The 27,727-nt window shown below is 39.5% G+C and overlaps 1 protein-coding gene across 1 annotated transcript in view; it reads left to right on the forward strand.

Moving 5' to 3' along the window:
* Positions 1-1,018: 1,018 nt before the first annotated feature.
* The window catches only part of CNTN1 (contactin 1), a 239,818-nt gene continuing 213,109 nt past the window's right edge, over positions 1,019-27,727 (forward strand). Inside the window, exon 1 of the mRNA XM_061467767.1 lies at positions 1,019-1,153. The gene's annotated coding sequence lies outside the window, so the exon portion shown is untranslated. The remainder of the gene's footprint in view (positions 1,154-27,727) is intronic.

Genomic DNA, 27,727 nt, shown 5'->3' on the forward strand with positions numbered 1-27,727 from the left:
AGACCTTCCTGCAGCTCGTGACTCTTCAGTGAGTCATTTCCCCACTGTGGCCCCGTTTGCTTTCCTACAAGCAGCTATGCTCCAAGCCCCATACTTATTTTGGGACAGGGCACCTTCCTGCCTGTGCACTTACACAGCCCTTTTGTCTTCTTTTCCCTCCGGGAATTTTGAATTCTGCAGCAATTTACAAAGTGGAAAATGCCACAGGACTTGGGCTGATGCTTTAAAAATAACTATCTAGCCTTTGTGGTAGTGAGGAAGAATTATCACCCGGCACAGAAGATGCAAAATCCAGAAAAGAAATTAAGAAGAATCCTATAATTTCAAAATCATTCCCCTCACTTGGGAGGAGGGTGTTAACTGACAGTTTGGACCTGGTATTACCCGGCACATCTCCCGAGGGTCCCGACCACCACTGAAGTCATCTCGCCTCCACCTCTTGTTTTGCGGACAGTGGGTGCGGGAGCAGCTGAGGGACACGGCTGGGGTACGGGCAGCAGCTTCTTTTCGTGCTTCCCCCCCCCCCCCATTTTGGGCATGTGCAGGGCGCACCGTGCCTATGGGCGTGCGCCTGTGTGTATGTGACAGCCGCGCTGCACATGCTCACTGGACAGCGCCGGGTGCTGTACTACCTGCGGTCTGTCAGCTACCGGGACACCCGAGGCGGGGGGTGCCGAACGCCCTCGCTGCTCACCCTCACCCTGTGGTACGGGACCGCCCGTCCCGTACCCCCAGTCCCCTAAAACCGCGCACTCCCTGCAGCCAGGGCTGCCGCCTGGGGCTCCCCTTCACCGCCCGCTCAGCCCCCCGCGGCCCCGCTCGCTGGCACCGCAGCGCTGCCCCTCACCTGCTCCCGCTCCCCTCATCCCCCCCTCACCTCTCCCGTCACGGCTCCCCTCGGGGCCGCGCTCGCTCGCGCGCGCGCACGAGTGACATCACCCCTGCCCAATCAGCCGCCGCCGCTCCCCGCGCCCCGCTCGGCCCCGGCGGCCCTGCGCGCGCGGCGGGGGAAGAGGAGGGGGGGGCGAGGCGCGCGCGAGCGGCTGTCAGGCAGCGCGGTGCCTTACCTTGCCGTGCGGAGCCCAGCCCAGGTGTGCGCGGCCGAGGCGGGGCGCCGCGGGGTGACAGCCCGGCTGCGCGGCAGCGCTGACAGGTACGGTACGGTACGGTATAGCATAGCATAGCATAGCACAGCATAGCACAGCATAGCACAGCATAGCACAGCACAGCTCGGCTTGGCTCGCTCCGCAGCGGCGTGTCTCTCCCCACTCCCTCCCCCGCGCTTTGCGCAGCGGGGTCCCGCTCTAAAGCGCGAGTAAAGAACCGCAGCGGTGCTGCCTCCTCCTGTGAGGGGAGAGGGCAACCCCAGGTGGTCCCGGGGAGGGGGCCTCGCAGCGGCGGTGAGTGAACTTATCGGTGGTAAGGCAGGTGGTGGCGATGGGGGGGCTGCGGGCGGCGCGGCCCCTCGCTCCGCGGCTCGGCGCGGGAGTGCCCCGAGTTCCCCACTCACGGCCAGCGGGAGGTACCGGGCCTGGGCGGGGGGCCCCGCTCCGGTGAGGCGGCTGGGGGCGGCTGTTACGCGGAGGTTGGTGGTGGTGCTGGTGGTGGTGCTGGTGGTGGTGCTGGTGGTGGTGCTGGTGGTGGTGCTGGTGGGGAGCTGCCCCCTCCCGGGGCGCCTGCACACTGCAGTCGGGATTACTCGTGTCGTGTCATGTCGTTCCCCCCCGCCCGCCCCGAGCCGGGCTGCAGAAAGTGGGACGTCTTCCTTGGATAATCCTCTCGCAAATGCGGCCCCCTCGCCGCCGCGCGTTTGGCGGGGGGAGCCGCGGGCTGCCGAGTTCCGCCGGCCGCGGGAGGGGCTGCAAGAAAAAAACCGTGTTCCCGGTGTCTTTGGTTCCTGCTGGCGCACCTATGCGTTTTGGCAGCGTGTGGAAAGATGTATCGGTACCGCGTTCTTCCAGCGCACCGTTTCAGGAGCGCTGTTGCTGTGCGGGTTGTCTGCTAGAGCATCACGCCCAGAGGCAGCCAGGTTCCTCTGCTTCGCATTTGGAGTGTATCTAATGGTGATCAGCTAGAAAGGGATAGTTTGGGGTTTTTTCACTACACCTTCTTGGAGTAGCAATAACAGCATTTCACTTTGTTTTCCCCTTGTAAAATGCGCTCCTTGTCTATGTCACTTTCCCGTAAACGGCAATAATTCAGAGCTGCTGTACTAACACCTGCTGGTGAGAACAGAAATACCACTTGCAGACGCTGTCGTGCCTGGGCTCTGCCAAAAAAAATCACCTGGAGGGACTGGGCGAGCCCGGGATGCTGTGCCTCAGATGCGAACTTAGTGAGGGGCTCTTCAGCAGTTCCATCCTCTCTATGAAGTGCTGTTTAACTCTGCTTATAAGACCTACCAGAGATAATCTGTGCAGTTAATCAAGTATGCTCCATTTAGTAATGAAAGTAAACTATGACCTATGAGCTACCAGTGTTTTCAGTGGTTATTGCATTAAAACACATGAAAAAAAATATTTAAAGGGGTCTTCCAGGATTTTAAAATAAACCAGTATGTAATTACTGGTGTGTACAAGTTAGGCAAAAAAAAAAAAAATAAAAAACAAAACATAAAAACAAACCTAAAATTGCAGCCACCTGTGCAGAGGTGGCTCTATCAAAGGAGGTGTTAAAAAATACACTTTACTTGGTATTGGTCTTTTGTATAAAATTACTTTTAAACCAGTAAAAAACAATGAACATAACTTGAAATTGCGTAAGAGCTGGGGAGAGCTTTCTGAAATAACCTAAAGTTATAAAAAGTCTCAGTTCCTTTCTCTTCTGCAATTAGTAACTTTTAAATGTAGCTCTTGTAGTGCAATTACTGTACCAATCCCTGTAAAAGGATGATCTTTTGCCCACATTGTATAAATATTAATAATTGACCAGATTTTCTTAAATAACTAAGTAATGTTGCAGGATCCTGTTGGTAGTATGGAGCTTTTGTTTGTTTCTTTACATTTGAATGTGTATTATCAGCATCAGTTGCTTAATTTTCGTATTTGTGTTTAGTGATAGTTGACTTTGCATCAAAATGCACCTTTTCCATCCTTAAATTTTGCAAAAAATAAAAATAAGCAGCTAAACAAAATACTCCTGTCCTTGTCCATGTTTGTATTGTCTGCAGTGCTGTTCTAAACCAACAAGAGATTTCCAGTTTTACTTCTGATAGACATCAAAATGTAATGCAACCTCAACCTGGCTGCATGATAATGCAAAGAACTTACTTGATGTAAGATTCTGTTAAATCAAGTACCTTTGAAATGACTTTTTGAGCATGTTTTTCTGATACAGTCTTAACTACATGATCACGTAACATCTTTTTTCTACAGGAGCCCTGTCTCATTCAGTGCATGGGATGGATGGAGCTCACTTAACACAATTCAGTAGTTTTCATTGATCACTGTGTGAGCCCATAATTTATTTACACCACGCCACTCAGCTCTGCTTTGAAGATAGAACTGATAACATTTGTATGGGCTTTGCTAAAGCACTTATCATCGTGTGATCAGAATGCCTTGCAAATAATCATTAGTTTACCAAACGCTATCTAAGATGAGGCAAGACTTTTACAGATAGTGAACAGAGGAACAAAGAGGGTTAGGTGAAAAGTATTAATTCGTTTTTGGTATCCAATCTGAAATTTCGACAAGTCTTGTAAATATGATTGCTCAAATTACAACTGCCACTGCTTTTAGTAAATCCTGAGTACTCCACACATCTGTGAATTTATCTGCAGAATAGGTGGGAGAAAGAGAAATTCGCAGTTAATTCATAGTTAAACTAGGGAAATTTTGGGTTAAATGCTGTGCATGACAGTAAGAAGAATGGGGGAAGCCACAGAAGGGAGGACTTGAATCATTGTGACATATTACAGAGCTCCTGTCCCTTTTACCTTCTGCAAGCCCTGCCTCATTCACTACACATATTCCTGTTCTTCAGTAGGCAAGACAAGAGTCCTACCTGCATTAGGTTCTGTATCATCTTCTGTGCATGCTCATCCCATGCACTAAATGAGGAGAGGTAAGTTTGAAGAAGCAGTGTATGTTTACTTCAATAGTGTATAAAAATGGACATACTCAAGGGAAGTGAATTATGGTTACACAGACAATGGTGTTTGTTGTTTTATAACTTTTGAGTGGTTGATTTAGTAACTTTAATAATATTCTTTCATGTTGTCTGTGGGGTAAAATGCATGTACATGTCCCTATGTATTTTCTTAAAACCTAGAAAATTAAACTTAAGGGAAATAAAAAAAAAAAAAAAAAAACAAACCCAAACAAACCAAGAAAACAGAAAATTTTCAACTCTCAAAGTAAATTTCTTCTTGTGTTGCTGTATTGGACCCACAGTGGCTATCAACAGGATTGGAAAAGCTGACTCCTTTGCAAAAGCTCTTGAACTTTTAGCTTGGAGTGATGGCATTATGAGCATGCGGTCCCTTTTATAAACCAGGGGTAGAGCAGAATGGCATCGTTTGTAGTGCATATGCACAGGTACTTCTAATAGCAAAAAAGTGGTGACAGACTCAAGTCCTTTCTACTCTTTAGGTTTTAGAGAAAATGTATCGTGGTAAATGAGGACTCTTTTGCCACTCTTCTGCAAGCACAGTCCTTTTCACTTTATATGCTTTATATGCATCCTTATCCACCTGTAGCCAGCCTCAGTCTTCATTTTTTAGGTGTTCATGGTCTTGACTATTCCAAATTTGTCTTAGCTTCTTGTCGCAGCCAGTCCCATTTCTCCTTGCTTTTTGCCTTTTCAGCAGCCTTTCTTCCATTTATTTTTCTTTATTCCCAGTTCTCTTGTCTTGATTTGCCATATCTGTCCAGTCTATTGTCTTTCCCATCTCCAGTCAGTTTTACTGTGCTTTTACCTGACATTGGTCTCACTCTTGATAGACTGTAAAGTGGCTTTTGTTCTTCTGCAATGAAGGAACACAGGAGTTTCTTCTAAGAAGTTGGTTAGGTTTTGGTACAGTTTTAGAGACACAGTAAACAGCATAGTGTTAACTCAAAGCTTGGCTATACTAACAGCTTCAAACCATAGTCACTGAAGTTTTTGAAGTAAAAAGATGCATTTGAGGAAAGAAGAAAAAATTGATGTGTCTTTCCTCCATTGCTCCTTTTAAAAAATTTGAACTCAAATTTAAAAAAAAAAAAATTTTTTTTAAATTGACTTTTAAAGTTTGAAAATGAAAAAAAGAAAATGAATTTGTGTTTCTATAGATATGTTGGCAGAAAGCAAGGACAGACAGGACACTGACTTTGCCAAAGTTGTAAGTAGTAATAAACATTAGAAATGCTGAGCAACATAAATAGTCCTAATTATGAAGGGACATCAGCAATTCTGACTGGAGCATATACTATGTTTTTCCTTAGCTCTGCTTAGTTTTGGAAGGTTCTAGGCTGGTAAATAAAATAACAGATGATTTGGGTTTGCTTTGGTTTATAACTTGGGGTGTTGTTTTTTGTTTGGTTTTTTTTTTGGGGGGGGGTGTTTTTGTTTTGTTTTTTTTTTTCCATTTTATTTAAGGTTTTGTTACAGCTATTTTAGAGAAATACTTGCAAAAATATGTAAGCCTCTCACTGAATTGAGATCTGAATGCAACTGTGACTGTTGGAGTTACCACTGCAACATAGTATTTGGTTTGTATAAGGTAGTCCTTTTGATGTGATAAAAATACATACAATCTGCAACAGCTTAGTAGCTGTCATGTCTGAAATGAGGGTCACAGACGAGCTATGGTTTGTACCACAGACTGAATATTAAAATTAATGTGAGACAGTGTGTAAAAACATTTTCGTATCTGTAGAATCTTCTTAAGATGTCATATGAACAGTGCAGTTTGAAATGAAGAAATATAAATACACGTTTGACCGGTTCTTTGCTTTTATTAATGTAATGCTTTTATAATTGACACATAGTGGCCAGATTATGTGTTGTTACCATAGAAAAGGTTAACCTGTAGCACAAAGATCATGATTTAGTCATGGGGTGCATGTTCTTTTTATAGTTTTATTGGAAACATCCTGCTTTACAATAGACAATTCAATTTTCTACAGTTTAGCAAAATAGTCGAACACAAGTGTAACTGTAAGTTGCTGTTGATTCCTGGTCAAGCCAGTATTCAAAGATGTGAGGCATGTATTAGTTTCTGCAGGAAATTGTTTTTCCTACCCATAAATTTGAGTAATGCACTTCAGCTTAACAACTGCTAAATTTAATTTGTAAAAATCAAGGCAAGATGTTGATATGTACAGTCAAACATTGGAAATGGTTGGTCAGAGAACTTGTGCAGTTTCTCTTTTAGAAGTTTTCATGTCTCAAATCGATAAAACCCCTGGCTCAACTGATCCGATGTCTTAGCTGCCCCTGTTTTAAGCAGGATATTGGGCTACAAAACCTCCTGACATCCCTTACAACATGGATTATCCTATGACATTTTCCTGTCATTCTCTAAAAGGGAGAAACATCAATATACAATCTGAACAGTACTTCCTGAAAGGGGAAGGGTAGCTGTGCCAGCAGACAAAATATTTAGTGCCTGAATAAAATATTTAATGTTAGAGATTGCATTAGTATTTTTTGTAGTTTTCATTGGTAATTGTATTTAAATGCACCACTAGGTTTGCTTTGTGCATTAGGTAGGCTTGATGTTGTATTATAAGTCTATTTTATGGGAGATAATAGCAGGATTCAGTAGTTTGGTCAGTTAATGTGGGTAGGTTGTAATGCGTTGCAGTACTTCAGTAATGATGCCTCTTCAGTTTCATTAGAAGAGAGGATCCCTTTTATTAATACAGCTGATTTACATTATGTAACATTTTCCAAACAAAATCTCACACACTTAATCTGAATGTAAGTATTTAAAACATACACTGGATGTTGGTAAGTGAACAGGCTGTTAATGTTGCCTCAATGTTGTACCTGGTTAAGGTGCTAATCTTTCTGGGAATTATCAGTGTTTGCTGAATGAGGGAGATAACTAGGTGTCCTGTCTGGAGCAGAGTGATGGGACAACAGGAGAGTGATGGCTCTAACATGTCAGCTGCAGTGAGACGGGGAATTTTGGTTTTATCACAACTGGGAAATAAGTCTTTCTAATTTTAAATTTCTATGTTCTTTAAACCCAATGACTTTTGGGAATGCCTGTTTTTAATTCAGGTTATAGCTGATGCAGTGATGGATACATCATTCTTTTAAAAGCTATCTGATTCTATTGATATAATAAATTCACCTTTCAAGTATAGTTTTGTTTATATACTCTCTGTCCTTCAGGCTTTCCATGTTCAAGCCTAATCACAGTTTAGGAGAAGTAAAATAATTTACTTTGCATCTTGCGTGAGAAAATAGAAGTAGCCTTTACCCTAAATAATGAAGACTTAATGAAGACTTCCTTCTGGATAGCTGGATTTCCAACTAGTATGCTTTCTTTGAAACCTGAAATAAAGCTGACTTTGTTTCAATAAAGGCAGTCAGTTGTCTTGCCAGCTACTCACTAGTTAGACATAAAATACTGTTGAAAAGCAATTGAATGTCTCTATGTTGAAGATCAAAACTGTATCTTCCTTTACCAGCCATTATTAGTGAACTTCTAAAAGTGCCTGGTAGAATAACTTGCCTGTTGATAAGGCTTGCTGTTTCTAGAAGTTAGAAGATTCACTGCTGTTGCCAGTAAGACTTTCAGCTAAAGTATTACATTTTTTCACTATGAACATTTTTGATCAAAGCAAAAAGAGAATAATGAAGATTAAGATAAATGACAGCAGACAGAAATATACATTTTCTGTGTTCTATATTTCTTGTGACAAATAAGGCCATCAGTCTTTTTGTACTATTGCCAGAAGCCCAGCTCTCCTTTCATCAGCTGTCTACAGTTTAGGTCTTTCATAAAAATGAACTTTAGAATATTGAACAGTTTCCAGTACAGATTTTCACTATAAAGGAGCTCCAAGGGACACCAGCTGCTGTTAAAATAGATCTTGGGAAGCCAGAAACTGTGAAATGCTCCTTTTCCCCTGCTTCTTTTCACTTTCTTAGCTCTCTTTGCTCCTGCGTGTTATTATACATTTTCCCCTCTGACTTTTCCTGACCCTGTAATTTTTCAAAATTTATTTAACATATTCATGTTTTAAAAAAATATCCAGTTCTTCCACTGACACTAGATGTAGCAGTGATATTCCTGGAGAAGGCAGAATCAGGCCATTACAATGGGAAATTATACTGCAGCTTGACTGTCCTGGGTTGTTTTGGAAAATCATGAACTAAAGACAGATTAATGTGAAAGTTCAGCATTATCTGAGCTTAAAAAATTATGTATGGATTTCTTTCAGATTGCTTTAATTTTTTTCTTGACTCTTTATAGAACACATCAGAACTGTGCCAGCTATTGGAAAAAAAAAACCAACCATTAAAGAATAACTAGTGGAATAGTGCTAAGCTGACTTGGGTTCTGAACAGTTGGGGTGATGGATCAGTCATACTTTGTTTAAACATCTTCCATTGTAGTTTTGCATTAGGTTTTGTCAGATGGATACTTTGGTTTTGTGGTGGTGGGGTTCTTTTGGTTTTGTTTGTTTTGGGTTTTTGTGTGTGTTTTGGTTTGGTTTTTTTTGGTTTGTTTTGTTTTGGGTGGTTTTTTTGTTTGTTTGGGGGGATTTTTAGGTCAGTGTAGGAGAAAAGGCTTATCCTCAGAGTTATGGAGCGAATGCTGAATGAGTTTTGGCTCATCAACATAGTTCATTGCCTTTTTCATTTCTTGTTGTTGATCTGCCCCATTGAAAAGTAGATTTTTGCAACACTTACTGATTCATTAATTGAAAAATTGCAGTATATGGTGAATAATTTCTATCACAACTAATTTATCTTGTCTTTTTATAAAAAGTTATAATCTGTTTAAGCATAGTATTAAGAGCTGGTATTTATAAAATAAGAATCTGGAAGTCATCAATAAAAACTAATTAAAATAGTAAAAAATGCATAATGGAAAAAATACAATGTCATTTGACACATTGATCTGGCCTAATTCAGTCACCATTACATTAATTTTTTTTTTTGCATATGTACACAAACATATCTATATGCATGGTGTTTTATTTTTCTGCATTGCACTTACATTCGTCTGAAGATCAAGGTCTGAAAAAGAAATACCCCAAAAATAATGGAAGGAAGGGAAGCAGATAATCTCAAGTAGAGAGATTTTTAAGAAATGAGTTTAGAAGTTATTAATTGCATGATTAAAATGTCACTGTAAATAGTACTTTGTGTTATTTGCATGGTATTAATGACATTAACAAGAAAAATAAAGTATACTTACTTGGTAATGGGCTTTTTATTCTTCTGGAGACCTTCCCCAATATATGCAAACATGAGTCATTACTTGAGGGATTTTCTTGAACTGAAGTATCTGTTCCTCTTCTTGGATAAAATCATATTGAATAAGAATCAGGAGCAAAACCAGTGCAAACTCTTCCTCTGTGACAGTGGAGTGGATAATTGTCAAAAAAATATTAAATGCCTTTTTGTTTTTAATGTGATGGCTATCTGTATTTTATTAACTAAGAACACTTGAGATGACTAAAGGGTTTTGAATGAAAAAGACTCAATTGCATTTTCATTACCAGCAATTTACAGGTTCATTTATTAGGCTGTGTGATTGCAGAATGTGATTTTGGGGGCATGTAGGAAAGTCTGAAGAGGAAAGATTAGGTTGTACTTATATATATAGGTGAGATGCAGAAAAAGATAAATCCAACTAAACCAAGTGTTTGGTTTTGTGGAAACGGGAGTTTTGAATTTGCTGTTCAGAATGGCGGTCTTACAGAAACTTAAGGGCATAAAGAAAGTTTTGTAGTTAGAGCAGCCCCAGGTTTGTGATAAAGCACAGCTGTTCCCATTTCCGCTCACATTCTTTTATTGTAATACATTCTGTGGGTTCTGTACAGACCAGCTGACCCAGTCTTAAATGTGGCTGAACCATAAAACCTGGTTTGTCTCATTTTGTGAGATCTTATTTGAAGTGTTCAAAAGATATAAAGACTTTTTTCTTTGGAATGATTAACTCCAGTCCAATGTGACATTTGTGTCTGAAGTCATAGAGCTTCATATAATTCAGACTGCCTATGCATATACAAGAAGGAAGCAGAGAGGCTTAGGCTTTCTTTTTTTAACTAGGATGACTCTGAAAGAGCCATGCTTCAGACTATTGCCATATACTTACGTGTTGCCTGAATTTTATTTACAACCATATAGCAAGCTTTTGTTGCCTGCTATTTTTTAGCTGTTTGTTAGCTGACCTTATCCTTGGCAATGTTGCTAACTCTCAATATTTAAATTGACAATGATTAGATAAAGCCTTCAAATAGTCACTAAGGTGTTCCATGTGTGGGGTTTTTGTTTGGTTTTGTTTTTAAAAAAAAACCAAAGACACAAAAAAACATAACAAACCCCACTTCACACCAAGCACTCTTTTTCCACATCTATGCTGATATGTACTGGTATTGCCGTGATGAGAGAAGAAAGGAAAATGTGGAAGGAATGTATGTGCTTTTTTGGCCACTGTCAAAAATTCTAATATACCAATGAGAGCATGTCACAATTTACTTTTGTGTTATTATTTAATACATTCAAAGCACCTATGTTATCTTACGTTACAGAACTGATTAGCTTTCAGACATTCTTTGCCCATGAGCTTAAAGAAAAACTGGTGGATTTATATAAGCACGGTGAAGGATATGAAGCACCTAAAATATAACTTTAATTTCAGTGGTTTGTCAACTGTCTCTAGACAGCCCTTTGCTCAGGTCAGCACACTTCTAGGTAGAACTGTTTTGATATTTGTTTGTGACTGTCAAAACTAAAGCACTCCAAACATGTGGTATATTCTTGGCCCATTTTTAAAGGATTTTTTTTTTTTTTTGTGGTTAATGAGGTATTAATCCTTTTTTATAGACACTGAGTCTCTCTTATAAAAGGGAAAAACATTTGTTGTGTGGGTGCTAGCTAGATACTGCGCTGTTTAATGGGTTGTGCAAGCAGCCAAAGAGAAGTTATTCAGTGGTTTGACTTTGAGACATTGTAATCTAAGATAACAAAATAATACAAAGGGAAATGTGTTTATGTGTATAGCTAATAAACTAAATTTTGGAAATTTTGTTTTACCATCAGTTTACCTTCATAAAACATAGGTCATCATTCCAGAGAGTCCAGGAGCTAAAATTGTTGCCTCCTCCAGGAGAATCAAGTACATGTTCCCAGTAATTTTTTGCTTGTCACTTTGTCTTACTCATCTGAAAGTTTTGAACACAGAAACATAGAACACAAAATTCAGTGAGGTATTTTCAGAATTAAACATAAGTGGATTTAAATGAGAGGGCTTTTTATTAGCTGTTAGCATGAGGCCTTAACCTTTATCATCCAGATGCAAGTTTGGGCTGGACTGAGCACTCTGTGGCTGAAGACATTAACCAGCAATATAGAATAATGATACTTAGGTGTTTGGAGTAACCTTGCAGAACACAGACACTTGTGCTTCTATGGAACAGTCCTTCAGGATGTTGCTGAGCACTTGTATAAAAAGTGTATTTAAGTTTATGGCTTTATGTCTGTTAATATACAGCAGGTTTCTTTTTCATCCTGACTTCATTAATTCTCTTCTATAGGACTTTTGCCTGGGAATCTGTTTAGTACACATGAAAAATGCCAGTGTGTGCCTTTGGGTAATATTTCTAAATGTTATTTAGTCTTCCTGGCACAATTTAATGTTGCTGAATGCATTAGTATTGTTTGTGCTCATGCTTGCCTCTGAATTCATGGCCCATTAAAAATCGGAAGCCTGGCTTTCATCCTGGGTTATTCTCTCATCTTCCCTGGAAGTTCTCTTGGTGATCTGTGGAGAACTGCCCGAGTAAACTTGATCTCACTTCTAGGGGTAAGCAACGATGGGAAGCTGGGTCAGACGAGGTAATAGTTAATGAGTGTGAAAACACATGTCTTAATTTGCCTAGCCTGTTCTGTAGAGTCTAAAATTGTCTGCATGAGCTTAAATTCACATGAATGATGTAAAATAGTCTGATTGTGCTCCTAGTCTTTATTAGGACCATTAATAAGTTTACTGTGTCTCAAAAACAAAGTCATCTTAAACAGATTTCAGCAGGTAGTAGGAGTGCAGCCAGTTTTTGTGTTTCTGCAGTTGTCATCTTAGGCCCTTCAAGATTTTTTTAATTTGGAACAGAATTACCTGTGAAATTATCTGCCTGCTTAGAGGTAGTTGTCTTTCAGACTTTGCTTACATCAAAGGCACTCAAGACTAGAGGAACTGACTAGGTGAACATGCTTGCTGTGAATTGAATAGTGACTTTAGATCAGCAGCATCCAGAAAGTTTGCCAGGCCAGAATTATGGGTTCAGCTGATCCCAGGACATAATATGGAAATCTGATACATAATTAAGAATTTGAACTGTAAGCCTGCTGTCTCTTAAAAAACCCTAAAAAATATATAGAAAGATAAAGATGACTGTGATACCTGAAAAGGACACATTTTCTTGTAGGGAGTACAGGAACATATAATCAGATCAAAGATGCAAATTAATATAGCAGGATTATTATTTTTAATCATTATGTGAAGATTTATTAGAAAAATCTGAAAATTTAATTCAGGCCAAACAATCCCAGAAACTGCTTGATGATTAAATATACTGAAACTATGGACTGTGTTTTTTAAAACCTTTCAGTTTTGCATGCACAAACCACCCAGTTTTTAAAGTATTTGTAGTTGAGTTGTTATATTTTCAACAATATACTTCATAGCATAATACATACTTTTTTGCTTGCAATTGTGACTTACTGTGTATAATTAGACCACTTTTGAGGGATGAATCATAGTCTGTCAATTAATTTTGGTTTGCATTTCAGTTAGTTTGTAGGAAGAAAGGGACACTTACAAGGGTGGGCTTTTTAGTTGCAGAGTTTTGCATTATTGCACGTAGATGAGTAGGAACATCTGTATTCTTGTTTTTCAGTCAGTCAAACCTAGAAGGCTGCCTCAGAAGACAGCTGAAAGCAATGAAGGAATCCTTTATAGATCAGTTTCTTAAATTGCTCGTCTAGAGCTTTGGGTTTAAATCTTTTCTCAGTTCAATATGATATAAAAGCAGACATCTTTGTTGCAGACTTTTAGAAATATTCTCTTATGTTTTTATAGACAGTTGCAAATAGTGGGGGTTTTGTTTGTTAATCCTGACTGCAGAAGTGTGTATAAACATTACTGTGTCTCTTTTTAATCTTGGTTTAGTGACAGTTGGCAGGTGCTAGCTTCCAACAAGTGAGAGCTGTAAGCTGCACAGCTTGGTAATTGGCATAGAAGTTGGGTAAGGAAATGCCTCCTTTTCTTCTACAATACCGTCTTTTTAAGACAAGTTCTTTTTCTTTTCCAGAGAAAATCAGCCATTATTTATTTTTTTCCAAGAAAGAATGCATACATGTAGGCAGCAGGAGGAAAAAGTACTTGTCCTGAGAATGGCGTGTGTTTTGCTGAACCAACTAAGAGTTGACAGCTCAACTGTCATTTTGAAAACCAGGCTAAGAACGTTTGAAAGTTAAAGTGGTGCCAGTTGGGAAAAGCTTTAGGAGTACCTGTGTGAAATGAATGAAAAGTGATAATCATGTACAAGGAAAAAAAAGTCAGTTTGCAGTTATGCAGAGAATGGCTCATTTTTATTTTTTTTTCCCTCTGTTAAAAATAACATTTCTATGCCATGCATCTGAAAAAATGATTCTTTGCTTCTTTTTTCTTCCTGCTTACTGGAAAGTGAGGAAGAAAAGTTCTCTTTCTGCTAATTAGAGGAGAAAATATTATTCTGAGATACTGTTGCAAATTATTTCTATCACGAAGATGATTCATTAGGATTATGTGAACGTTACAAATTAATTTTAATTGAGGAAACACTCTGTGTGTCACTCAGGACCAGGCTGCTGTACAAACATACTTTGTATGAATAGCAATAATAAGGTCCATTAAGCAGGTAAAGAAACCTGGTGAAAGACTGAAAGTGAAAATGCTGTAGTTAAAAACATTAAGGCATGTGTGGAAAGCACAGGAATATCTTGGTGTCTTCTTGATTGAACGCCCCAGCTCCTCCTTTAAATGCATGGTACAAGGAATTTTCTTTCAAGAAATACATGATTCTGGTGGCAGATGAATAACTGTTCTTTATATAATATTTCTATTTGAAGCCATTTAGGAATTTCTAATAAATACAAGTCTTTACTTTTTGTTTAAACCAATGTACTTATGTATGTTGCTGACTGCAAAGGATTAATCCTGAAAATGGTATCAGCAAATGATACATTCTCTTTGTAACACTCTCTGACTTAATGTCTCGTGTTCTAGCTGTGTACAACTTTGATGTCAATACCTTATTACCTCCTCTTAAGCCTATATGACAGTTGCTACTTTGAGTTAGAAGATCAGTGTTATTTATCTGAAAGAAGACACCCGTCCCCCTTTTAACAATAAAACATTGATACAGCGATTAAGCAACTTATTTTGTTTATATTTGATATATTGTTTTGTAAATATAATGTATAGCACACTTGTGTTTTAATATCACTTAAAGGTTGTTAATTACTTAGAAAAAGTAATATATTGACAAATAAAATTCTTAGGAGTGTTGCCAGTTCAGACTTCATAGAGGATTTAGCAATGAGGCAATGAGGTGTATGTAATATGAGTTACTTTGGTTGTTTCTTTATTTAATTTTTTTATTTTTTAAGTGGAGCAATAGTGGAGCTCATGGTGAGTTGTTTTGCAGGATTTTACTGCTGAAGGACATTTAAAAGTATATTTTGCTTCTAACAGTTATTGAAGATTTTGGCAGTGTGTATGGGTACAAATTGCGTTGCACTTCAAGTCAGAATTGCAGAATCCACAGTAATCTGGCATTTGGTGAGCCTAAAGGTGTCCCTTCATGCATCAGACACAAGATCTGAGCTGATAATGTCTTAGAGTTTGTAGTACCTTTCCTTCTTGAGAAAGGTCTTAATAAAGGATTTTTTTAGGTATATTTTCAAATACAGCATAAATCATATGAAGAACAAAACCACACGTGTTAAAAAATACATTATTCTGCAGGTATTGTAATTCACGTCAGGGTGTAGAGGAGACGGGGTCCTGATCTCATTTAAAGCATCTAAATGTGCTTGTAAATTCTCTTTTCCCTGAGTTAAGGAGTTAGGGAGAGACAGATCCCGTTGAAAATTTATTAGAACAACTTCTATTAATTAAGCTTTTATTATGAATAGAATCAATCCAGTGTTATTAAAAGCAGATAACAGTTCGGATGGGGCATTTGCTTATTCCCTCCCACTGTTCTCACGCCTGTGGGTACACTGTCACACACAGCCACTCACAGTCACCTGAGTGGAGGCCAGACCAGCTCTTTAATCACAAGGGAGATCTGCACTGGTATTGCAGTGCCTTGCAGGCAGGTGTGCAGAGTCCCTCACAAGGTCCCTGGTTTCCTCAGCAGCGCAGGCAGTGCTGGTGCCTCTGAAAGCACACAGCTGCCACTGACGCCTTGGATGTGGTCTGAGTTGTGCAGCCCTTTGTTGGCACTGGTGGCAGTATGCATGCCCGGCAGACTCTGGGTCTTCCTTCATGCCTTAAACGCACTAGGGTGACAAATCTCCACAACTTTTACACCCTTCTTGGCATGTACATTTGCTCTTTCTAGCCTGCTGGTTGCTGGTGGCTGTTACTCATGTGCACTTGTAGTGTCCATTTACAGAAACACCCAGGGACAGGGTTTTTATGACAGTGCAGCTCTTGGACAACTGGTACTTCAGTGTGAAACTGCAATGGGAAGTCACTGACCTGTGAAACATTTTTCTGAACTTTCTTTCAATCTTAGCTTTACATTTGGAATGGAACTGTCGTCAATCTGAATTTTGAATATTCTTTTTGTATTCTAATGTACTTCTATGGAGGGTTTGTTCTTTGTTCCACTAAGTTCAATCCCATTTTCTACTTCTTACAAAAAAAGTAATGAATAACATGTTACATCAAATGCATTTCATGATGGTTTTCTCTGACTTCTTTTGTACCATTCCAAAGGCAAATATATGTATTAGAGGGAATAATTTCTGCAGAAGTAGCCATGTTTATTGCAAGATTGTCCTTCCCCTTTCTCATTCAAATACATTAAAAGCTTTTTTCCCATCTTACCAGACTTTTATAATTCAAAATTCTGCTCTTGAAGCTTGTGTTACTGTGAAACCTTCCAGTTGATGCTGAAAATGGAAAGAAGTTAAATCTAGTGTTTGCCATAACTTTAAAGTACAGTGCACCCTTTGCAGGTTTTGTAATTTCTACAAAGTGATAGGAGAAAGCATTATGGATTTCCACTGTGATTAGCTGTGAAAATTAGCGTGTGTGATCTGACATTGATCACACATGTGGAACTATTCATTGGGAATAATTTAGCTGACATCAGGGGAGTGGCACTGACATAAAACTGATTTTAATGAACTTTATCTGCTGACAACTTTGAAGATGAGGAGTCATTTACATAACATCTGATTTTGTCCACAGAAAAGTAGATTAATTACGCTTTTTAGCTTCCATTAATTGGACAGCTCTCGAAGTACTGTTTGTTCACTGCAAGTAAGATGAAAAGACCTGACCTGGAAATGTAAGAGCACTAAAATTACAGTTCTGTTAATGCTATTCAATACTGTTCTATCAGCTACTTTTACTACATAAAATTCTTGTCATATATTATATTTCTATGTGCCCGAACAATACATAAACCCTTTCCTAAGAGTATCCCCTTGCAGCCTACTGTCTTAGCTGCTTGAAGGTGGAGGTACCTACGTATGTACTTTGGCAATGTTGCCAGTAGATTCTACAGAACACATAATGGCCATATCCCGTCAGATGTTCTCTGACATTTTTCAATGTAGTATCCTATTGATTTCCATGAATATGTATGTAGAACAAGGATGCAATTAAGTTCATAGCTTTTCCAAAGCCATTTCACTAGCTCTGTTGCATATGTTGATTTGGCTGCAAATGGAATAATGTATTTGAAAAAAAGAGCTTTTTAAATGCTGCTTCTGATCTAATAGATTTTGTTTCTGGTGCTTGCTAAAGGCATCTCAAATGCTTCAGAATGTGGATAAATTTAGATTGTGCTTTTCACCTCTGAAAAACTTGAATCTCTCGCAGTTGTTGGCATTGGGCGTCAAGCTAGTTAGATTTACCTTTGTATAAGTCAGCTATTTCCCTGCTTTTGGGTGTCCGGGTGCATAAGCATTTCATATATCATTTAGATACAGATTGCAACATACACCGATGTATTAATTTAATTTTGAGATTCCTGATTACCTGAATATTTCATTTGGCTCTGATACGTAGCTTCGAGCATATTGGCTGCAGAGTGTTCACTTGATGGTTTCACTATATGGGGTTGTCAATTTTATGTGATGAAGAGTTCAGTAATTATGAAGGCATTCCATAGTTTATAACTCTGCAGTGAATTGTGAATTACATTTGTTCTTTAAAAAAATCTAATTCAGGTTGTTTAGGAAGCAGTAAACTGTATTTTTAAATAGCATATTTATAAATCTGAGTCTTGAGATAATTTTCTAAGACCCTGCGAGTCAATTAGACAATTAGTTTTAATTAAAATTAACTAAAATTTGTGTTCTGACAGGATATGTTCCTTTGTTTCCATTTCTGTTCTGTATGATTATGGTAATGTAACTAAGCAATTTGAATTTGTCACCACTGTTAATATTGACATGTTATGTATATAAATATTTGAATACTTCCGTTCATAGTAAGTAAAAATTAAGGTTATTATTTTAGAATCATAGACTCATTTAGGTTAAAAAAGTCATTTAAGATCAAGTCCAACATTAATGTAGCACTGTGCACCACATCTGCATGTCTTTTAAATACCTCCAGGGATGGTGACTTAATCACTTCCCTGGGCAGCCAGTTCCAATGCTGGACAATCTTTTACGCTGAGTGTTTTTTGAATAGTCAATCTAAAACTCCCCTGGTGCAACTTGAGGCCATTTCCTCTTATCCTATGACCTGTTGCTTGAGAGAGTTGATCAACACCCACCTTTCAGGTAGTTGCACAGAGGAATGAGGTCTTCCCTTAAGCGGGACCTCTCCAGTTAGCCAGATCTGCTGATAAATGATGGAAGGTGGTTCGGTGAGCACTTCCACTACCTCTCTTGGCACCTTGCATGTATCCCATATGGCCCCATAGACTTGTGTGTGATTCAGTAGTGTAGCAGATCATTAACCATTTCCCCTTGGATTATGGGGGCTTCATTCTGCTCCCTGTCTTCCAGCTCAGGGGGGTGGGTACACAGAGAGCCATTGTGTGAGTAAAGACCAAGCTTTCAGGTATTTCAACCATTTTCATATTGTTATTTCTTAATGAATCTCAAGGAAAAAAATAGTGGCTGTCATATACCACATAGTAGCTGTGTTCCCCTAAACTTGATTGGCATGCAAATGTAATGCTGAGTATTTCGGAGTGAGTAAGGAAGAAGGTTTTTGGTAGATTTCTTTTATAGATAGTTTTACAATATTTTTGAACTTCGGTTGCTGATAACACAGTTCCTCATTTCAGTGTAGTCACTCTGCTTTCTTATAACTCTTTTTGTATGAGTTATTCATCCTAAAGATTTTTGTCCTGATTTTTGTAATCATTAAGGTGTAGCAAGAGATGTAGTGTTGCATTTTCAAATTGCATACTCAGGTTATTTGTTCATTTGGAATAGAATTGGATAGGTTGCTTATGGATGAGTAAGGTTTGAGGTGGAAAAAGTAAAGCATTTTCAAAACAGCTTTGGAATACCTATTTCATGGCTCTTTGAGTTAGTTTGAATATTGAAATACATGAATACATCAAGGGAATGAATGATAATTTCCCAGGTGATTTCATCTGCTGCATGCCAGAGATGCAATACATTCATTTTGATAAAAGGCAGAGAGTAATTATATATTTTTGAGATGATAAGCTCCTGAAAACTGTAAAAGTTGGTGTGTCCTACTTAAAAAGTAGAAATAATCACCTTAATATCTTGGTTGTATTAAATATAAGTATGTTAGGATAGGATTTCTAAAATCCTTGTAGTGATCAGTTATTCAACATAATACTTCAGATAAGGAGCCCTAGAAGAAAAGGAAGGTGACAAAGAACAGTCACCCTGCAAGAGGCTGGTTTTATCCTGCTTTCGAGTGTCATAATATATTTCTTTAAATGTAAACAGGCTCAACCATGCCAACCTCTTTTTCTCAAAATGCCAACCTCCTTGCTGTTTAATGGGTCTTTCCGTATTTTAATGGAAGTACCTGACTGCTCCATTTAATTTAGAAGAACTCTGAGTCCTTGGCTGGATAAAAGAAAAACACTTTCAGAAGAATTAGGAAGAGCACACTGACCCCACAACTACTGTCTGAACAGTAAAATCTTAATGGTCCTTTAAAAGCAAGTTCTCTTAAACTATTTGCTAGTTTCATTTATCTCCTTTCAGCTGCCCCTGTGGCTCACCTTAGCTCACAGACATGCACAGTCTCACCAGATAATCCCTAAAAGACAGTGCTTGTATTTGTTATCTTTCTGGGTACAGTGTTTTATCTCCTTTGAACCCATTTGATACGGGTTTCTGTGGTGTATCATGTGAGCAACACACTAAGTAACGCCCTAAGATGTTTGGATGGAGGATTGTTAGCATGCTGATTTGATGTACTGTATCTTTCCCAATTTCTTCATTTTTTTCCCAGTACTTAAAGCTCTTGACAGGTGTAAGCAAACTTTGAATAATTATCATAGGTGTAAAGGAGGAGGAAGTCTACTGAATTTCATTGCTTGACATCAAGAAAATCTATTTCAGTTTTAATAAATAAGTAATGCCGCTTGGTTGCTGGGTGAGGGTTTTTGTGTAGTTTTAGAATACTCATTATGCTCAATTTTCACTGAGTTCCAGGATTTTGGTAGCTGTTCAAACAAGAGCATTCTGTATCGACACATTCAGACAGATGGTTGTCTGTACAATATGTGCAAGTATGTTCTTTTCTCAGGAGCTGAATTTCAGCTTTGGCTCTTGAGAGTTGGGTATTATGCTCATATTGCCTCTCTGATTCAGGTGCTGATGTGACCCCTGGAGAGTAGTCTTCTAGTTATCACTAGAGGCAGTGAATGAAAACTCTATGATGGAAGAAGTAGGTCAGGTTTTATGTTCTGGTTTTGAGTTTGTCACTAAATGGAGTAATCGAAAAGTGAATTGAAACCTCAGGGCATCATTTGCTGGTGCTGATATTGTCATGAGGAGGAGTTTGACAGGTCAAATTAAATATATTTTGATTTGATTTCCTTTCATGAGAAAAGAGGTGATGTTTCAACAAGATTTTGAGTATATTCTGGTCAAACAAAAGTGGGATTTGCCCTTGACTTTTTATTTTCTGTGTAGGTGTGGAATTGCTATTAGTTTATTCGTGTCTGAAGAATTTACTTTTATAAAGAGATCCTAATGATTTGGTAAATTCTAGGAAGAATACATTAAAAATCACTTAAAAAAACTGTCACTCAGTATATCTTTCAATCAGAAACATCCTTTTGCATCTCAGATTTCTTTTACCATAAAAAACCATAAGCCCTTCTGGAATGCTGACCAAATAAATTGGAGTGAGCCATCTTAACAACCAAGAGTCTCTTAACACCCAAAGCATCTCCCATAGAATCAGAATGGATGCATAATGGTGGTATTAAAATATTTTACTTTGATTTTTGCATTCCTTTTAAGTATTTGTGTGGAAGATTTAGAAATTTATTCAACCTGCCTTTTTTAGGAAAAGGGAAGCAACAGGTATGATGTTTTTTTCATCTCTTAGGAATATATTTCTGTCCTACTGAGCACTGAGAAATTAAATTCTGTTCACAGACCTTGTTTGTGGGTTCCTGTGTGATTTAGCAGGAAGCGCCATAAAATTAGGAAATAAAAGTCATAAAAATTAGTTGAATGAAAAGATAATGAGTTATTCCCATTTTTGTCATAGCGATAGTTTAATGTTTTACTTTCCTTTGGAAAAGATGAACAGAGGAGTGTCTGACAAATATGCTTTCACATGCTAAATCTGTGAACAAAAAGATACTAATCGTGCATCTGCTTGGTTTAGATAAATGTGAATACATATTATTAAAGATTTTAAATTTTCAGTCATTCCTGATTTTACAACTTGAGAAATTTTAAGTATTTTGATTTGACATCCTCCATCTGGCAGTGCAGGTAGCAGTCATGTCAAATAAATAGATGCATTTTCACCATATTGTCACCTAGCAACAAGAGAATTTACTTGTTGAATTACAAGGTTTTTGGTAGCGGGGAGCTACAGGGATGGTTTCTATGAGAAGCGTCTGGAAGTTTCCCCAGTGTCTAGCAATGCCAATGCAGCCGGCTCCAAGATGGATCCAAGATGGATCCACCCGTGGCCAAGCTTCAGCCCAGCAGTGACAGTGGTAGCACCTCTGGGATAACATAGTTAAGAAAGGGGAAAAAAAAACTCTGCAACAACCTGCAGCCGGAGAGAGGAGTGACAATATGTGACAGAACCGGCCCAGCAGACACCCAGGTCAATGCAGAAGGAGGGCAGGAGGTGCTCCAGGCTCCAGAGCAAAGATTCCTCTGCAGCCTGTGGTGCAGCCCGTGGTGAGGCAGCTGTGCCCCTGCAGCCCATGGAGGTCCATGGTGGAGCAGATCTTCACCTGCAGCACATGGAGGACCACACACTGAAGCAGGGGGATGACAGAAGGAGGCCGTGACCCTGTGGGAAGCCTGTTCTGGAGCAGGCTCCTGGCAAGAGCTGTGGCCCTGTGGAGAAAGGAGCCTGTGCTGGAGCAGGTTTGCTGCAGGACTGGGGACCCCACGGGGGACCCACACTGGAGCAGCCTGTTCCTGAAGGGCTGCACCCACGGAAGGGGCTCACACTGGAGCAGGGAGAGAGTGTGCATAGCCCTCCCCTGGGGAGGAAGGAGCAGCCCAGACAACATGTGATGAACTGACCACAGACCCTGTTCCCCATCCCCCTGTGCTGTGGTGGGGAGAGGAGGCAGAGAAAATTTGGAATAAATTTAAGCAGGAGACAAAGGGAGCATTGAGGGAAGGTGTTTTAAGATTTGGTTTTATTTCTCATCACCTTTCTTTCATTTGATTGGTAGTAAATTGAACTCATTTCCCCAAGCAGAGTTTGGTTTTGCCCATGATAGTAATTGATGAGTGATCTCTCCCTGTCCTTATCTTGACCCATGAGCCTTTTGTTGTATTTTCTCTCTCCTGTCCAGCCAAGTTGAGGAGTGATAGAGCAGCTTTGGTAGGCACCTGGTATCCAGCCAGGGTCAACACAACGCATAAACAGTAATATCAGCTGTTTTTTTATCTGTTCATCCAAAGGGATTTTAGAATCAAAAAGACAATAATAGAAGCTTGTTGGAGAGGAGGGGGAAAAATTTGAAGATTTTAAAAAAAACCACCCAAACCTACCACCACCAACAAAAATAACCCACAAAAAAAGCCCAAACTCTTCTACACACTGCTAATCCTGTATTCCAGCATGGAGAGCAAGCAAATACACTTAACTTAATAACTTAATTTGCCTGTTCTAAACCAATCTAAGGCAATGGGGAGAAACCAGGTGAAAAGTGTGACGAGATTTTTGGTGGTTGCATTATTTGGTAGATATGTACCTATGGTAAGTAGTGCTAGTATTTATTGACTACCACTACCATGTTTAAATGTGAGTTTGAGTATCTGAGTTATCACTTTATACTTTTTATAAAGTTATTTTGTTATAGTGTTAAGCTAGAAGTTATATCAGTTACTAGAAGTCATATATTGCAGTGTACACGTTTGTCCTGGGTTCAGCAGTAGCAGTCATGTTTCTTCTCCTTGGTAGCTGGTGCAGTGCTGTGTTTTGACTTTCGGCCTGGGAACAGAACTGATAGCGATGTTTTGGTTTGGCCAAGGACTTTGTGAGGCTCATGCTCTGCCAGGGGGGAGGGGAAGCCGGGAGGAAGCAGAGACAGGACACCTGACCCAAACTGACCAAAGAGCTATTCCATACCACAGCACGTCATGCCCAGGATGTAACTGGGAGTTAGCCGGAAGGGCTGGGGGACTGCAGGGTTGGAGGAGGTATCGGTCGGAGCTTGGTCGGGCTTGGGGTTGAGTTATCGGTCAGCTGGTGCTGAGGTGTTGTATTCTCTTCCCTTGTTATTTCCTTTATCATTATTATCATTGGTGGTAGCAGTAGTGATTTGTGTTATACCTTAGTTACTAAACTGTTCTTATCTCAACCCGTGGGAGTTGCATTCTTTTCGATTCTCCTCTCCGTCCCTCCGAGAGCAGGGGGAGGGCAAGAAAGGGGGGGGAAGTGAGCGAACGAATTACCTGACTGGGTTTAAACCACGACAACGTTGCAGCATGCTAATGGACAGAAATTTGGTATTCTTTGTCACACATAAATGGCAAGAGATTAAAACACATGCTTCCTAATGAAACGCTGAGCATGATAGTGTGCCTTGCTTTGAGCTGTTCTGCTGTTTTGAATAGCTGTGAAAAATGATCCCTCAGTAATATAATTTGCTTTCTTGTTTAATAGAATAAGAGGAGTATGTGCTAAAAACCCACATTACTGATGTGTTTGGTTCCTCTTCAGGCAGAGAACAGTTATGATTTGTAGATACGATTTTTGTTTCATAATGAAAGCTGCTGATCTGACTCAAAGACTGGAAGAGTGCAGACAGACTGCAGTGGTTTCTTAGACAGTGCTTTGCCATGTGCAAATAGCACAGTTGGCTTTAATAAGTATCTGTGTGTGCCAGCCGTTCTTGTACAGTATCTGAAGAACCAATTTTTTCATATTTTTTTTGGGAAATGTTTGACCTGAGATGACCAAAACAGGATGTTACCTGTCTTGTTTGATCTGCTGGCAGGCATCAGTAGATAGGTTGGACTATCCCGCTGGTAGTTCAGGCTATGAGAGGCTATGGGAAAGCTTTCAAGAGACTGGATGAAATGTGGGAGGTGTTTCAGGGGAAAGGCATCCAAGGGGAGTTGTCCTCAAGGAAGATTCCTGTAGGATCTACCTCTTGCTATAGCAGAGCATATCGGACATATTCCTAGAAGCTTCCTAGGAACAGCTTCTCTGCTTTCAAATAATCTTATATTAAGTGACAGTTTTTCATCTTGGAAGTAAAGCTGTCTACTATCTGTGTCTCAGCTGCTTCAAATTCACTGAAAACATGCATTTACAAACACGGGGTTTTAGTTTCTTCTTTATTTTTCTTAATACCCTATGTGTGAATAATGTGCTGTTTGAGTCATTCCTGAGTAGTGCCAAGTAAACTTTATGCCTTATGAATTTTCTGTTTCATAAGCTGGTTTTTGTCAGCTCCTGTATATAGCGATTACTAAAAAAAAAATACCCCACCACTCCAAACAAAACCCAATGGCCTGCTGTACTTCATGGTATCATAAATAGAGTTTTGGAGCACATAATCTTTTTGGAATTGTTACGTGCTTTGGTGTGCATGATTTCAATCTTCTCTCCCTAATTAATGGGAGCTTTTTGCTGTGTATTTCAGTTGAAGTAGATTAGATCGCTAAGCTAGGGATTTATTTTAGAGAAATCATGAAGCTAATAAAATGATGTCCAATAATGTGAGGAATCAATAATGATAAATTCCCACAGATGGAAGGAATGGTGGTTTTTGTGAGGGTAACATTGTCTCCTTCAGCCAGACTGATCAGACTGCAAGGTCAGCAGCACCTGATTCACCCCCACAGCCCAAGCACTAGTGTGATGGGCAGGACGCTGCCATGATGCTGGGCACCTCTTCTCTTGGCGGTCCAGCAAAAGCTGACTCCAAATGAGGGGCTGTAGTCTCCTGTTGGGTGATACCAGGTATTTCTTACAGGGTATCATTTCCATTTCTTCAAATTCATTGTCTCTTCATTATGATAGTCTCACTCATGTGAAACTAATTTAACTTGTGGGATTTCTGGGGGGAAGGGAAGTGAAAGGGAGTGAGGGGTTAGGTACTCCAGGCTATGTGGACCTGCCTAACTTTCCCCTCTGGTCTTGGTGAGCTCAGCCTCTCCTGAGGTTAGAGTGGTGTTATACCTATCTTTGTATTTCCTGTGCTCTGGGCAACAAATAACCAAGCTGTTCCAATGGCAGCTTTCCAGTAATACTGTGAAAGAAAAATTCCTCCAGGGTGAAAACTCTTCTCTAATGGTTGCCATGGAAATGGAGAACTGTGTGATTTTATAGATTAATAGTTACGTGTAAATGTTCTGTAATTTCTTCTGCTTTATCATTTAGGAGAAACATAGATTCCATAGCCACTGGGCCATTAGTGCTTTCAGACCCATGATAGCTAAGATTTGGGCCAAACCTTTAATGCAGAAAAAAGCTATATATTTAAATAAGTGGTTTTGTTTCATAGACTTCTGCTGGCTGTTCAAGGTTTTAGCAGGCAAGGTTGGTTTTCCAATTTTTTTGTTGCATAAGGTGCATTTTGTAGTTTAATTTCATGTAATCAGTGATTCAAATAGTGAACAAATGTCCAAGGAATATTACTACTTAATTCCCCTGTGACATTTGTAGTAAAAAAGACTCCTCAAGAGGAGGAGTCATAGGGATTCATTGGCCTATAAACCCATATAGTATATGTTGTGCCACTTGTGATGGCTCAAATTAAGGGTTGAGGCAGAGCATTACTTTCTCTGATTCCAGACAACATGCTTGAGCCCAGACAAGTGTTGGATTCATCTGTGCCAACAACCAGCTAAGTTACGTTTCAGGACTTTGTCCTGAAGCAGAAGAAAGTTACAGTGACTCCTTGTGGATTGACACTATGCCAGCAGTTCATCTTTCCCAAGGCAGATCCTCCTGTAAATAACAGACCCCTGTTTCTGGTTCAAGACTATTTTTGAGGAAGAAGGGTTTTGAGTTGTACCTGTGATTCTGACCTAATCACCTTTTTAATTACACAGTGGCACTGCCAAATTGATTTACAGAGCCATGACACATAATGAAGTGTGGTATCAAAGCATCCAGCAAACTCAAAATCCAGGTCACACAAATGGTCATGTCGACGAATCAAGGTGAGTGGTAGAGTTACAATACCTGGGTACAGCAAGGGAACACTTCAAGAGCAGTCCTTCACAGAAGAAGGTGTGATAGTTGATTTAAGAGGCTGTATTCAAGGGCAAACAGGGTAGCATAATACATATGGGTAGATATAACTGTATTGATCATGTTACTTCTAGTGTTCAGAATCAGTGAGATTGAAGGGTAGGGACACGCTGTGTTTGTAGTGAATACAAAAAGGCACGTCCCAAGCTATGAAGAAAAAGGAATGGCCACCTTCTGATCTGTATGGACCACATCTCTTTTCTCAGCACAGTTCTAAACGGCATGAATCATCCTTAATATTCTCCAACTTGAACAGAGTGTAGCACATTGCCCCCATGGTAAGATTCATGCATATATTTGTGGGTAAAATAGGGCTACACTTGGTCATTGAATTCCACTTCAGTTTCTTGTTTGTCTTTTTCCCCCCCCCACTTGGTTCTCTAATTCAGTAATTTATTTCAAAGTCAGTCATTCATTGCCTAGAGCTCACTATCCTGGAAATATGTAGCTCCTAGAGAGCTACAGGTGGTGAACTTGTTGATTTAGGAAATTGTCATCCTAGTTTTGGGAAAAAAGTTCAAACTAAATCCCACTGAAACTGAGGGCAATATAGGTGCATAATTCCACCAACAGCAGGTGCCTAATTCCATCATCAGAAATGTTACTACTTCACTTGTAAACATTCATGAGCTAACTTTAAACTCAGTTAACTGGGTTAATTGCTAAGAAAGCAGTCTACGAGAATGGGGCTCAACAATAGCTGCAAAGTGTGCCTGGGCTTCTGAGCAAATTCTTGAGCAATTAAGCAACAGTTTCTCTCATGGTGCCACACTGACGTAACTGTCACCCTGCACTGAGGTAGTGTAAATATGCTGCAATTATAATTTTGCATAAATCACAGAAGTAGTTTGAGAAGTGGTACCATAAAATCAAAGTGTTGGTTTGTATGAAAGGATATCTTTTAGCGAAAGCAGATTGGTGGTGGCTTTGCCATATAGTAATGCTTTTATTTTGTTTTCATATTCATTTCAGGATAAGAGTTTTAGTAACCTGGATAGGGCCACATAAGGATCTTGGTGGCATATGCTAATCTTAAGAAGGAGGCAAATCCTGTTAGTCTGCAGAATTATGCCTAAGAAAAATTATGGGGAAGCTGCAAACAAACATTTTGGAGTAAGAGGGGGCTTTGTCATTAGTTCATGCAGCCTCACCTGCCTCGCCCAGTAGCACACTCCTCTCCTTCATCTATCTTTTTTGGTTTTTTCCCATTCAGTTCTGGGTGAATAATTCCCATATCCTATTAAACTCCTCAGCTGTGTCGTTAATCTTATGAATTAGATGTTCATTTGAAAGTGGTGTCAGCATACAAGTATTGTAAAGTGGGTCACACTAATTTTTCCACTTTCTTAGGGTAAAAAGATTTTACAAAGCAGTGACCTTGAAACATATGTTCGAACAAAGACTACT

This window comes from Pezoporus flaviventris, unplaced genomic scaffold, assembly GCF_033815535.1.
Source record: "Pezoporus flaviventris isolate CSIRO_AGI_PZ_B2104156 unplaced genomic scaffold, CSIRO_AGI_Pfla_v1 ptg000045l, whole genome shotgun sequence".
In the NCBI taxonomy this organism is placed as follows: domain Eukaryota; kingdom Metazoa; phylum Chordata; class Aves; order Psittaciformes; family Psittacidae; genus Pezoporus; species Pezoporus flaviventris.